Below are 14,382 nucleotides of genomic sequence, written 5' to 3'. Positions count from 1 at the left end.
CGCGCAGCCGCCGAGAGGAAGTGACGCCACCGCGCGCAAGCGCGGAGCGGTGTGCGTGCGTACGAGCGTACCGAGCGCCCGTCACCGTGTGAAAAGACGCCGAGGAGAGAGGAGGTGCTCCCGTTCTCGCGCGGTTTTGAGTTCCCGCGGGATTTTGAGGGGCGGGTCCACTCTTTCTGTGAGCCGGGCTACAGCCGAGCGACTGGGGTCTGGGTGGCCCAGGGCTTTGGAGGCGGAGCGAGCGAGGGTGCCTCTGCGGGACGCGTCGGCCGCGAGCGGGTCTGCTGGAGGTCCAGGAGGGTGGCGCGCGCCCGCCGCTGCTCCGGAGGCGGGAGCAGTCCCTATTCCAGGCCGTCGGCTCGGGAGGCCTAGTTCCCCGCTGCCGCGGGCCCCGATGTGCAGGGCACCGGGAGCCCCCAGCGCCCCGAGTGACCGCCCCTCTGCGAGGTTCCGAGTGTGCTGGACGTGCCGCAGAGATGACGACCCCAGGCGGGACGCCACGGCCCTGGGGGGCAGGAACCGGGTGGCATCGCCTGCCAGCTCACCCAGACTTTAAGCGCCTGTCCACCGCGCTCTCCAAAACGCCTTTGAGCCGGCCTCGCCACCTGGGGACACTCGCTCCGGGGGAACCATGCTTTCCAACTTGGGGAACTCCACAGTGGCCGGCTTGCGGCCGAACCTTACCGCCCACCCGGGGCTGGGATCCGCCCAGGCCCCCGCGGGCCGGCGCAGCACTCTCCTCCGCGGCTTCTCTCCAGGGTTCTTGGGAGCGCGCCTTTTATGAAAGCTGATTCAGTCAAAACCAGAGCATCGCTTTTTCAAGAAATCATGAGTTGGAATATGTCCACGGTAAACAAGCAAGGCTTAGAGCCAGGCTCTGTTCTGGCGGTGGAATTTGGCCGCACTGACCGGTGGACGTGCCGAGTGAGGGTGTTGATTAACATGCTGAATATTTATACACATAACATTAACATACTGAATATTCTCTTAGACGTCAAGTAAGATGTAAAGACAAGTTCTTAGGTCTACTCCACAAGGAGTGGATGGACTTCCATGCCGTTTCACAGCCTGTGTTGGAAAACACGTGGATTTCAGTGGCTTGGTGTGAGATGATGTGAAAATCTTTAATTAATAAGTTCATACCGAATGTGTTGAAGTGATGCTAATAATAACTTTAGATACACTGGATTGGATTAAAATGCCACTTGGTTAGTTAATTTCACCTGTTTGTTTTGCTTTTCTAAATGGGGCTTCTAGGAAAGGTTTAATTATATTTCCGTTGGACCACACTGGTCAGCAAATTACAATATCCATAGAATTCTAATACCCTCATTTTGTTTGTTTTTGTCAATGAACCTGAGAATCGAGCTTAGGACCTCACACATGCTAGGCAAGCGCTCTACCACTGAGCTCCAGCCCAGCCCTCATTTTGTTTCATCACCACTAATCAGCTACCACCTCGCCAGGGTTTTGAGAACGTACCTTGATCATGTGCCCTGTTGCATGTAGCCTTGTGCTATGTGTGAGCATCCACCAGAGCAGGAACTGAGCCCAGCTCACTTGTGATCCGTTTGCAGTTTTTGCTGCCTGTGCTGCCAGATTAGAAGCACAATGTACAGGCTGTGGACATCTTGCTGTTTTACTGATGGAAAAAAAAAAAAAAAAAACGGGCTCACTCTTGTAAGTCACACACGGCACCCTACAGTGAGGGGTTGAAATGGGCACAGTTCTGAATTCCCTACACAGTGGCTTTATGCTGTTGGTCATTTCTGGACTGTGCACCCCGGTGCCCCTGAGCTTCTCAAAAGAAACCTCCTGGTCACTAAGGTGGACAAGCCCATGACATCCCAACTCAGCACCTGTCACCAGCAGCCCACTTCCCACATGGTTTATGTTTGCAGGAGACATTTCCAATCTCCAGGAGGGCAGGGGCCACTTCTGTTTAGTTCCCCATCAATTCCCTACCACACAATAGGTGCTCAGTAAATAGTGGCCGACTTGCTTCCTGTGTCAACATCCAGGACAAAAGGGAAGGATCCAAGGCATGGTCCAGCCTGGACAGGAGCATCTTGAGCTCACACGGCTGTTGTGAAACTGCTCTGTGTCAGCACTTCTCAGGAGCCCACCAGTCTCTTCCTGCACCCACGGGGCTCCTAGAATCAGAATGGCTGGTCTTGTTCAGGAGCAGAGTAGGTTCAGGGTACTGCTGCCTGGCTGGCTGGGTTCATAGGGTCATTACCATTAGAGCTGATGACCTGGACAGAGGTCAGTCTGAAGGGTTGAAGGGACAACTTCCTGCCAGAGGTCCCCACCCATCACAGGTTTTTCTAAACCCACTCAACTAGGGCAGGGCACCTTACTAAGTGCTGCCTGAACTAACCTCACTGCTGGCCTGGGCCCCAAAGGCTGGCTGGAGAACAGCATCATGTACAGGGAGCTGTCCCAGGTGCTGGCTTAGCCCTGGCACCTGCCCTCACAGAGCTTATGTTCCAGAGGGCAAGACCCATGAACCACAGACAGAACAATTGTAGGTTGTATGGTCACTGGGATGCAGATACAATAAAGCACAGTGGAAGGTGCTGGGTTGCTGATTTACCCAGTGACTGAGGAATGTGTCATCTGAGCCAAGAGGAGGCATCCACAGTGACACGGGAGCGGGGAAGTATCCTAGGAGGGGACAGTACATGCAGAGCCCCCAAGTGATGAAGGGCTGAGAGCCATGCAGGCATGGGGTCAGGAGGGTAAGAGGTGAGCAGGATGCAAGCAAAAAGTTCCTTGCCAACTGGGGAGTGGAGTTTGAATGTGCCCTGGCCATCAGGCCACTCCAGGGAAGCCTTTCTGTGGGGAGGGTGTGAGTTCTGGTAAATGGTTTAGAAAGATGACCTGATGCAGGGAGAGATCAGAGTGGGGGCTGGAGTTGGAAGGAGAGGTGACAGTGGTGGTGGAAATGGTGACAGGAGGGCCTCAGATATTTTGAATGGAGATGGACAGGGATGCTGGCTGGCTGGCTGGCTGGGGCTGTCGGGTTGCAGAGGATGAAGATGGGCTCCTAGGTTTCCTGGGAGAAGAGTCGGGTGGCGCGGTCATGAGACCCCGAAGCCAGTGGGGCTGCAGTGCTGCAGCTGGTGCAGAGCCACCGGGCCTGACAAGGGCTGTGCGCCTGCTCGCAGCAGCCTCGGGTCTCAGGCACACCACCCAGCGCCAGCGCCATCAGTAGGCTGAGTAGAGCAGGGCCATGTGAGGGAGCATCCCAGGGCCGCAAACGGGGTACAGTGCCGACACATGGCCACCTGGGTGGGCCTCCCAACACGGTGCTGGGGAAAGAAGTGAGGCGTCACACAGCACCTTTGACAGGAAATGTGCAGACAGGCGAGACTGGTGGCCTCAAGGAAATGCGGGCGGCGGGCGTGGGGTCCCTTTGGGTGAGGAAATGTTGTGGAGCTGGATATAGAGGTGTTGGTTGCACAACAATTGAATGTACTAAGTGCTACCAAATAGTTCACTTCATGTTGTCTGGATTTCACCACAGTTTTTAAGAAGGAAAGGAACGTCCACGGAGGTGACTTGGCTGGTTGTGAGAAGCCCAGGAGCAACCGGCCTTTCCTGCCAGGTGGGAAGGGCTGCTTCCTGCCCCTCCTAGCCATGCCCTGCCTGGGGCCAAGCTGGGCGGTGTGGAGTGCAGGCTACTGGGTGCCTGCATGAGAGCCAGTCCCCTGGGGAAGTCGGGGAGCCTTCCAGCCACTGGTTACAAGTGAGAAGAAGCACGGCTGTCCCCAGCACCTGATCCTTTACTGGGCCACTGCCCCTGGCCGCCTCATTCTCAACCCCTGGTCTGTGGTTCTCTCAAGAGTCTGTTTTGCTCCTATAGGGAGGGCCTTCACACTGAGCACCTCCTTCCCCAGGTGTAGACACCATGATTTTGAGCAAAGCCAGAAACCTTCCTCCAGCCCCTGAAACATTATGGATGAATATGGAGTCGCCCAGAGGAACTCACCAGGCCCAGCCGTTGGCGATCATCCTGTGCTGACCTCTGCCATGGGTGGAAAGCCCTAGGTCACTCCAGGACACGCCCTAACCCATCCAGGTTCCCAGAAATACTGTTTTTTAAAAATATGTCTTTAATTTAAAGCCCTATACACCTTTATTTTCATTTATTTATATGTGGTGCTGAGAATTGAACCCAGCGCCTTACGCAAGTATTCTACCACTGAGCCATAACCCCAGTCCCCAGAAATACTGTTTAATTGTTCCAGGAGCATGCCCAGTTATAACCCTGTGGGATGCAGAATAACTGAATAACTGGGGGTCTTCCAGGGACACCATGGTGACTGAGCATCCCCCTCAGAAGGCCCATGGTCCCCCGACCCTGTTTTTGTGGCTCTCTGTGTTCTCAAGGGCAGAGACTCCTTCAGTACCCCCTGCTGGCTGGCTCCCCATTTTACTTGGAATGATAGCATTTCTGTGTGCAGAACTTTCTGTGCAGCAGGCAAGGTGAGATGGGCTGGAACATTATCAGCCCCTGAAGATGTTCAGCGAGGCCCTGGTTGGAGAGCTGGGGTCTGGCTCTGACTCCAAGCTTCTTACTGGGAGGGGGAGCTTAGCAGGAGATGCTGCTCAGCTGCCAACTGGCTGTGGAACCTTGGGAACCAGCCTCCACCCGTGAGGATAAAGACCCTTAAGTCCTCCGCTCAGGCTGGAGGGGTGTGGATATCCCTCCCATCCCCATCAGGGTCAGGGTCAGTGGGAATGGGCACACAACCAAGCCAATATTTGTGGATCAGCATTGACCTAGGGGTGGGACTGAGCCGAGAACCAGACATGCAGGAGCTCCCCTCCTCTGGTGTTAGAGGCCTGCCCCAGGAGGCAGATAAGAAACCAGCAGGTGGGCTGGGGATGTGGCTCAAGTGGTAGCCACATGGCCTGGCATGCGTGCGGCCCAGCCCCACATACAAACAACGAGGTTGTGTCCGACGAAAAAACTATTAAAAAAAAAATAGATATTAAAAATTCTGGGCTGGGGATGTGGCTCAAGCGGTAGCGTGCTCGCCTGGCATGCATGCGGCCCGGGTTCGATCCTCAGCACCACATACAAACAAAGATGTTGTGTCCGCTGTTAACTAAAAAATAAATATTAAAAAATTCTCTCTCTCTCTCTCTCTCTCTCTCTCTTTCTCTCTCTCTTCTTTAAATAAATAAATAAAAATAAAAATTCTCTCTCTCTTTAAATAAAAAATAAAAAGGACTCAAGGGTGGGGCGGGTGGGGGGTGCTGTGGCTGTGGCTCAGTGGTAGTGCACTTGCCTGGCATGTGTGACGCACTGGGTTTGACGCACCACATATAAATAAAGGACAAAAACATTCATTTAAAAAAAAAAAAGAAAGAAACCAGCAGGTAGCCAGAATCCACAACTGATCAGGGGCAACAAGCCCAACAGAGAAAAAGGAAACAGGACAAGGCCAAGGGAGGGCCAGGTTGAGAGGACTGCAGTTTAGGGTTGAATGATCTGGAAAGGCCTCTCTGGGAAGGTGGACCTTGAGTGGAGCCCTGCAGGAAGTGGAGGAAAGAGTGTTCCAAGCAGAGGGAACAGCAAGCACAAAGGCCCTGGGGCCAGAGGGTACCTGGAGCAGTGAAGGGCTCACAGAGAGCCCCCTAGTCTGGGACAGTGAGAATGCAGGTAAGTGCCAGGGCCTCGGGGGTCCTGCTGAGATCTCAGGGCCCATACGCCAAGGGAGGAGCCTAGGCAGGCTCAATGGGTGGGCTGTGCCTGCTGGGTTGAGAACTGGAACAGGATCATTGCAGAGGTCCAGGGGCCATGATCAGGGCCCTGCAACGCACGTGGGGAGAAGTGACCAGGTTCCAGATGCACCTCGACACGGAGGCTTTCATGTAAACCTAAATCATAGTTAGGAGGTACTGGTTTTAGAAGAATTCATCGGAGTTATTCAGCTACTTCCCAGGATTGACCCTAAGAACCAAGACGGCCCAGAAATCATCCTAATCTATGACGATGAATTGGGATGTGGACAAAGCAGAGAGGATTCCCCCGCCCCCTGAAATCCCCATCACCCCTCAGCAGCTGCCTCCTGTGGGTCGCCCAGATGCCTGGAAATTGTCACAGGGACAGTGGATGGTCACTCTTGTGATAGTAGGAGCCAATGTGACTCCATTTTGTTTTATGACTTCATCCTGTAAAACAACCATGCCAAGTAGAAGAGTCATGACTGGGGCAAGATGTTCTTTTCCTTTTGCTAAAGAAACCTTTAAGAACACAAAAGTACCTAATGGGGTATTGTTTCTGTAACTAGGGTAACGGGGCTCTGTTTCTGTAACTGGGGTGATTGGCCTAAGGGGTTGGTTAGGCTTCCCTCCGCTTGACTGCACTGTCCCGCTTCTGTAACCTGGCTGGCTTGCATTGCTAGACACCCCGAACATCACTTTTGCGGTTTTCAGGCTTATAAGGAGTGCCCTTGCAATTGTTCGGGGCTGTTCAGGGGAACAGCTTTATGTTCTGGTCAGCCGCCACCGGTGTGCTTCAATAAAGGCTTGATTCGATTATACGTGAGTGGTCTGGAAGTCAGTTTATGAAACCCTGGGACAAAGCTTTAACTATAACACTCTTATATCAGCCAAACAGACGCCCACAGTGGGAGGTGGGACGTACTGACATTCAGTGGAGGGCCCCATATAAGGCCTGCCTCTGTGGGCAGAGCCCAGACGAACTGCCACCAAACCTGCTCATCAGCTGCTGCTTAGCCCAGCCTGAGACTGGGCCGGTCAGTGCTGCTGGGAAGTGCGTGGAGTCTGTCCATCAAGAACAGGTCAGGATACCAGAGGAATGGCCATTGTTGGGTCAGGACAGGGCCCCAGGCTGTCCCAGGGGGCAAGAGGGGCTGCTTCTTCCTCTTTAGGACTGGGGGTGGTGCCTGGTTTGTGGAAGAGAGGAGAAGAGGCTTGTCCCATTGAGCTGGGTTCAGTGGTGGCACACTCTGGCTGCTAAGTACCCCTCACAGCAGCACGGGCCGCCACAGGAGGGAACCCTGCGCCTGGGCTCTCCTACCTGCTGCTGCTCAGGAAGGAAGAAGGGGCGGGAGGTTGCCGAGGCAGGTGTTCACTGAGCAAGGTGGCTGCCTGCTTCTGGCAGCGAGCAGGTGAGGCTCGGCCAGATGCTCCCTGGCTCAGAGGCGCTGGATTTGAGCCGAGGGGTGCAAGGGAGCCCCTCCCTCTGTGCCTGGTGACCGTCTGCCTTATCCACCACATTTGTAAGCCATCAGTTCCCGTAACCTCTTCCTAACAAATCCCTCCCTGTCCTGGAGTCCCGAATGGAGTGTGTGTGTGTGTGTGTGTGTGTGTGCGTGTGTGTGTCACACGCAAGCTTTCTCCTTTCTGATTTCCCAGGCAAGACAGGAGAGTGACTCATGGGGTCTGAAAGAAATGGTGTCAGGGAGGGTCCAGCTGTAGGACGTGTTGCTCAGATGCGTGGGACTGGTGCACACAGGCTGCTCAGGAACTGCCCAGAGTGAGAGGAGACCCCTCTGGAGCTGGGAGACCCCTAGCACGCTGGATTGAGTTTATTTTCTGCTGAGGCTAACCCCTATGTAAACTGAAGGCAAGTGACAAATTCACTCCCACTTTCTAAATGGCCATCTGGGGATCCAGGGTAAGCTGCCCTACTCCTCCCAGACTGGATCAGAATGGCCAGTGCTTGGCCACACCCACATATACCCTCACCCCCGTGCAGCTCGGGGGCCAGAACCCTGGGCAGGGCTGGGATTTGGAGAGTCCTGGAGAAGCTCTGCCTGACTTCTTAGGCTCACCTTGATGAGGGGTGAGATGGCTCAAGGAGCCATCAGGCCTTCTGCAGGAGTCCTGCTCCCCTCTGGGGACAGGTGAGGTCAGAAGAACTCTGCAGGGCTGGCTGTGACTACCGTCTCAGCCCAGGGAAGTCCCCACAAGGCCCCATGTACCCTCAGGGCTCATGTCCCAGCATGCCTGCTCCTCAGGGCCTCCTGGGAAACCCAGGTGTCTGCAGCTGCCCCCGTTTTACCTGCAGCTGGAGCCTGGCTCTCGGGTACCAACGTGGTGAGAGGTGGGGGCGCAGGCTAAAGGGCAAATTGCTAAAAAGAAATATTCTGCAAACCCTGGTTTGGGGGCCATTGGTTCTCTGAGGCCAACTTAATTGCAGGACCATTGACCCTGGTTCAAAGGGTCAGTTCCCATCTGCTTCTGAGGCTTGGGCACCTGTTTAAAAGGACATTGCATGAGCGATTTGGGAGGAAGTGTCAAGATTCTAGGAAGGTGCTCCACTCCTCCCTATGACATAGAAAGTCAGGAACTCCTGCCCCGAGAGTGAGACCAGGTCACTCTAACGATGGCAGTCCCAGCCCAGCCAAGTCTGCCCCCACCCCGTGGCTTTCCCAGACCGCTCCCTGGCTGGCACCTGTCATCCGTGGTCTGCTCTTGCCCTCACATGTGCTGCACACTGAAGGGCGACCACCCTCCGGGGACCAAGGGGAAATCAGGAAAGGAGCCCTTGTACTGGCAGCCCTCTGTGGCTGGGCCTCTGACACCTGGGAGTCCCCTTCCTGTGGCAACTTGCCACCCAACCAAGTCGCCTTTCAGAGACGAAGGGGGACATGATTACTAATTGCACTAGGACGCTGTCCCAGTCATCCAATCCACCTGTCGTGTGTGTGTGTGTGTGTGTGTGTGTGTGTGTGTGTGTGTGTGTCTGTGTGTATGTGTCTGTGATTTAACAGAATGAATAAGCAGCATGAATGCTTCACCTATGAGCATTATTAGTTCTTCTGAATTCCCACAAAGATTTAGATGAGAGACGATGAAAACTTTGGTGAATTAGAGATGTGTATAGAATCTCCATGTCCCAACCCCATGAAAGAGCAAGTGGCACATCCCGCCCGCCCTGTCGGGTTCCTGTCCCTGGACTGTCTTTCACTTGGTCGAGGTGGAGGATCTTCGTATTTGGTCTAGGACTTGCCTTGCCATCAGGGTGGAGCTCAGAGTGTCGTTGATCTGAAGCTCCTGGCTGTGCTGTGGGCATGGGCTTTCCTCCTGGGGCCAGCACAGACCCTGGACCCTAGCAGGTCACCTGACAAGGTTCCAGCCCTGCCCTCTGTTGAGGACTCCCTGCAGAGGTCGGAGGTACCCGGGTAAGAGGGCTTGCTCTGAGCTCCCCAGAAGCCCAGGTGTGCCACCCTGCAGGTGGGCAGGCGCTGGAGGCTCTGGCCCTGGCCCTGCCCCTCCCTGGTGCCACCTGCACTGTGCTGACTGCTTCCTGCTGTTCACCAAAGCATTGGGCAGGAGGCTGTTTCTCTCTCTCTCTCTCTCTCTCTCTCTCTCTCTCTCTCTCTCTCTCCCTCTCTCTGTCTTTTTAAATATTTTTTAGAAGCAATTTTTGGTGTGTTTTGCTGGGAACTGGGGAGAGTGTTTCTGCAACTGATCTTTGGTGTAGCACTGGACCCAACCTGAGCTTGACCCAGGGAGGTGGCTGCACTCACTCTGCCTCTACTGTCACCTAACAAGTGCACAGCCAGGGGAATCCCCGCTCCACAGGAGCCAAGAGGCGTTCCTGGGAGCTCCCGGATTCTGGAATGAGGAAGCAAGGCTGTGGAGGGAGGTGACAGGCGGCACCAGGTCCTGAGGACGGGAGCAGGAAGAGAGGGGACCGGCTGGCCTGGACGCTGGACAGCCAGGTGTGGCTGTGATGGGCCCAGGCCTGGAAAGGGAAGGGAAGCACAAGAAGAGGTGGGTGTCTCACCTGCTGCACACGGGGCCAGGGCTGGCCCTGGGGAGGCAGGGCAGGCCAGGTCACCCCAGGGACCACCTGATGCCCCCTTCAGTATCCTGGCCAGGGGGTAGGCAGGGCCACCAGCAGCCCCGGGATCTATTTAAACATTTTATGGACTCTAGTTAACACACCTTGTGCTTCCCTGGTCAGGGTGCACAGCCCAGTGCTCCCAACGCACGCAGACGGTGCCAATGCGGCCTTTGAGGACATTTTCATTACACTAAGGAAAACCATCCCACACCCTCTAGCTACCACCTGGAGACCACCCACCAATCACAACAGGGCCGGCCTCCGGGGGGCCTGCCCAGAGCCCAGAGTCTGCACCAGGCTTGTTGCTCAGCTGTGGCGCTCTAGAAAACCTGAATGTTTTTTGTAGACAAGTGCAGCATATTCCCACGCTTCACTGGGCTCTGGTCCTGATGTGGAGCAGGCCATTTTGATTTGGAGGATGGAAATCCAGTCGTGCAGACTGACAGTGGAGATCCCGGGAGCTTGCTGGGGCTCCTTGCAGTAGGCAAGGGGCACTGCAGGGCTTGGGCCCATCGCCAAATCCCCTTGGCACTGCTTACATTTCCTGTGCTGCTGGAACAAATCAGTGCACATTGGGTGGCTTCCAACTGCAGGAATTGACTGGCCATAATCCTGGAGGCCGGCAGGTCGTGCTTCCCAAGAAGGCTCTCACAGGTTCCATGTGGCAGAAGACACTGGTGGCCCCTGGCGTGGGCAAGCACCCCTCCGACCTCTGAGCTCCACAGTCACCTCTTCCTGGGTCTGTGTCTCTCCTCCTCTTCTTGGAAGGACACTGGTCTTTGGATTAAGGTTGACCTCAACTCGGTTTCATCTGCAAAGACCTATTCCCAAGCCAGGCCATGCTCACAGCTACTGGTGGTTGGGACTTTCACACATCCACTGGGGGACACCACCCAGCCTGGTTCACAAACGTGCATCAGCTGTTCCCCAGGGGAAGCCAGGACTGAGCTGCTCTCCAGCTTGGCCTGTGACTGGGGGAGGCCTGGTGGAGAGGGGACCTCAACCCAGAATGAGTGGGGGGGTCTTGACAGATGTCACAGAAATGAATTTAAGGACACATCAGCTGGAGGCACAGCAGAGATGTGTTGGGAAAGCAGAGACACCTTGGAGAGAGAATGTGGGCCATCTACCCAGTAAGGGACACTCCGGGTTCTCAGGCTCTTCTCTTAAAGGAAACTTGGCGAGGTGGGCATGGGAAGGCATGTGACAATGACATGAGTCTGGTGCTCACAGATGGTTGGTTGAGGATCCTCAGGGTGATGGTGCCTGCATGGTCTGGCCAGCAAACAACATCAGAAGGTACCCTGGATTATGGTTTTCTTAAATAGTGTCTCTCTCTTGCTTAACCTGATTTATTAAGTCGGCTAATTAACATGGCACAAGGTCATTTTCTTACATAAGTGAACTTACAGTAACTGAGGTTGGGAGTGAAGATTTATAGATTTCCCATAAACCTGGGCGTGACGGCCTGAGGGACAACTGGCTTGGGGACTGAGGTGGAGGAGCCACAGCACAGCTTTCAGGTTCAGCTATACCTCCTGACTTCCTTTTATCTCTGTTCCTGCCACCTTCCTGTTCTTTTCTACTCTGCCCCCCTTCCCACTGCCTCATCCTTGGCCTCTTCCTGGGCCCGGGCCCATGGTCTCCCCTCCAGCACTTCTCCCCTCTGCACAGGAAGGCTTGAGGGAGGTGTTAGTGGGAACTGGCCCCAGGCAGGCCTTTTGACACTGGTCAGGGCTGTGGCCTTCCATCCTCCTTAGTTCCAGAGTTCAAAGCTCAGACTCAGTCTGGAAGTCTGCTTCCGCCTACCCAGTGGCTGAGGAGGCCATGGCAGGATGCCCCTGTGAGTTCCTGGAGCAGAGTTTACCCTGTGTGTGTGAGTGGGGGGCTCTGGGGATGGACCCGGGGCTGGTGCCCACTGGGGGAGAGTTCCGTGACTTGGTGGCACCTGGCACTTTCTTTTTCTCTCCCCACTGTGTTAGTCTTTGGTACCTGAACTTTGACTTTTGGAGCAGGTCACGTGGTTCAACAGAGCTGTCACAGTGTCATCTGGCACTGTTTGGTTTCAGGCTCTTCCTGCCCAGCCCTATCCCCTCGGCAGCCAGCGGCAGCACATCTGGCCCAGGGCTTGGGGACCGTGGCTGCAGGGACAGACCCCATCCCACCACCTGGAGTGCGTGCAGAAGCAGACCCCAGCCCCTTGGTGAGTACCCGCTGCAGTCCAGGCTTCTGGGATGGACTGCTGGCTCTTCACAGAGGCAGGACTCCAACATCCTTGCCCATTTTCAGTCTGTAAGGGCTGGTGGCCTGATTTCCAGGTGTGCTCAGGGTGCATGCCTCTCAGTGAGCACTTGGCTTCAGCTGGTCCAGCCTGTTGTTCCAAACAAGAGAAGCAAACAGTGGGAATCATGGACCTGAGAAATACTCTCTGCTGGGCCCAGAGATGCACCAGGATGGTCAGCACAGCACTGTGCTGGAGGACAGCTGACGCAGTCCAGCCACAGGAGCAGCGCTAAGCCAGCTGTGGTCCCCTGGCATATTAAATCCAGGCTCAGCTTCAACAGGAACAGAGTGAACACATTTCCAGAGTTCCAGGGCAGAGGCCCGGCTCTGGGGGTCCCAGTGGACTGAACCAGGCTACCCACTCCAAGACGCCAATCCAAGACATGAGGGTGGCAGAGGCAGGGAAAGAGCTTAAGTCAGGGCAGGCTCACCAGGAGGCCTCGGCCCTGGCTCCAAGGTGCTCAAGGACGTTGAGGTTTTATAGGACATGAAGGCCAGGGTTGGGTCTGCACAGGTGGGGGTTGCAGAGCTGGCAGATGGGGTGACCTTGGTCAGGACTGTTGGATCATTATTTCAGGATCAGTCGTGCAGGGCTTCGTTGTGATAAGAAACTTACTATCATCCCAGCTGCTCGGGAAGCAGAGGCAGGAGGATCACAAGATCAAAGCCAGCCTCAGCAACTTAGTGAGACCCCGTCTAGAAATAAAAGAGGTGGGGATGTGGCTCAGAGGCAGGTCACCCATGGGGTCAATTCCTGGCCCCCCTACCCCCACAAAAAAGAAAGTTGCTGTTGCCTGGAAATAGCTTTGCCTCTTGTCAGAAGATATTCTGTGAGACTTGTTCCTGAATCCAAAGTGACTGCAGAAGAGGGTGGCTTAAGAGAACTCAGAAGGGAAAAGACCAAGCCAGAGAGGCAGTCAGAGTCAAATGGGCCTCCATCATATGGAGCTGCAGTTGTCAGCACCACACGCCTCCAGACTGGGTGCAGCCTGGCACGCGAGAGGCCCTGGGGACACCCCTAGTGCCACGCTCATAGGCCAAGAAGATAAACCTCAAAAACAGGTGGAACGGGGCTGGGGATGTGGCTCAAGCGGTAGCGCGCTCGCCTGGCATGCGTGCGGCCCGGGCTCGATCCTCAGCACCACATACAAACAAAGATGTTGTGTCCACCAAAAACTAAAAAATAAATATTAAAAATTCTGTCTCTCTCTCTCACCTCTCCTTTTTTTTTTAAAAAAAAGAACAGGTGGAACGTACCAGTCCATATGTCTGATACTATTACGCAAGTTGTTCCTGGAATCCAAGGCAAGGCAGGGCAAAGGAGCCAGAGGCAAACTGGGCCGGAGGTGCCGAGTTCCCTACCTTTGCAGACCCCCGTGAGGAGTCTGTCTTTAGCAAAGGCAGATTCCAAGTCCCTGTTACATTTCCTTAAGCAGAAGTCTGATTGCCAAATGTTGGTGTGGAATCTGCACCGTGGGTTCGTGGGCATTAGTCACATCACAGGCAGGACCTGTTTTATATGCTTGAGCCATTCTCAGTTTAGAAACGTCCTTATGTTATTTAGGTGGATTAATGGGCTGACCTCAGCCAGTGCAGCTGGGCAGGCAGAGACCCCGGCAGGAACACAGCTGTGAACCCAGCTCACCCACAAAGCCAGGGTGCCCAGGGCGTGTTCCTTGGGGGGAAGGGTGCAGGTGACCTCTGGGCCATAGGTTGAGGTTTTACAGGAAGGTCTGTGGGCCACATGGACAGCCAGTCTTCAGGGGCTTGAGCAGGGACTGGTTGGAAGCACTTTGTGCAAACAGAGCTGGGGCTTGTGAGGCCAGTGGTGGAGCCGACTGGGATCCCTCCAGGAACCTGTCTCTCCTGCCACTTGCTCTGCTTCTTTGCCTTTTGAAGCCCGTGCCCCTGCCAGCTACAAGGCCAGGGCCTCGGGGCTGCTTTCTCAGTCTGTTTCTGTGGTGCTCTCCTGCAATCTGTACCCCGCCCTCGCATCTGGAGCTGCTACAACAGGGCCCCTCGCTGGGCTGCATGAAACAACAGACTTTTATTCTCTGACAGTCCTGGAGGTCAAAACCTCAGGTCAAAGTGGAAGAGCCCTCCTGCCCTTGCGCAGTCCTGGCTTGAGCCCTCTCTGTCTCCGTAGTCACTTGGCCTTTTTATTTTTTATTTTTTGGTGGTGAGGATTGAACCAGGGGTGCTCTACCACTCAGCTGTACCCCTGGCCCTTTTAAGTTTTTATTTTGAGACAGGGTCTCCCTTGG

This window comes from Callospermophilus lateralis, chromosome 11 (assembly GCF_048772815.1).
Source record: "Callospermophilus lateralis isolate mCalLat2 chromosome 11, mCalLat2.hap1, whole genome shotgun sequence".
Taxonomy (NCBI): Eukaryota; Metazoa; Chordata; class Mammalia; order Rodentia; family Sciuridae; genus Callospermophilus; species Callospermophilus lateralis.
This window is presented reverse-complemented; position numbering follows the sequence as displayed.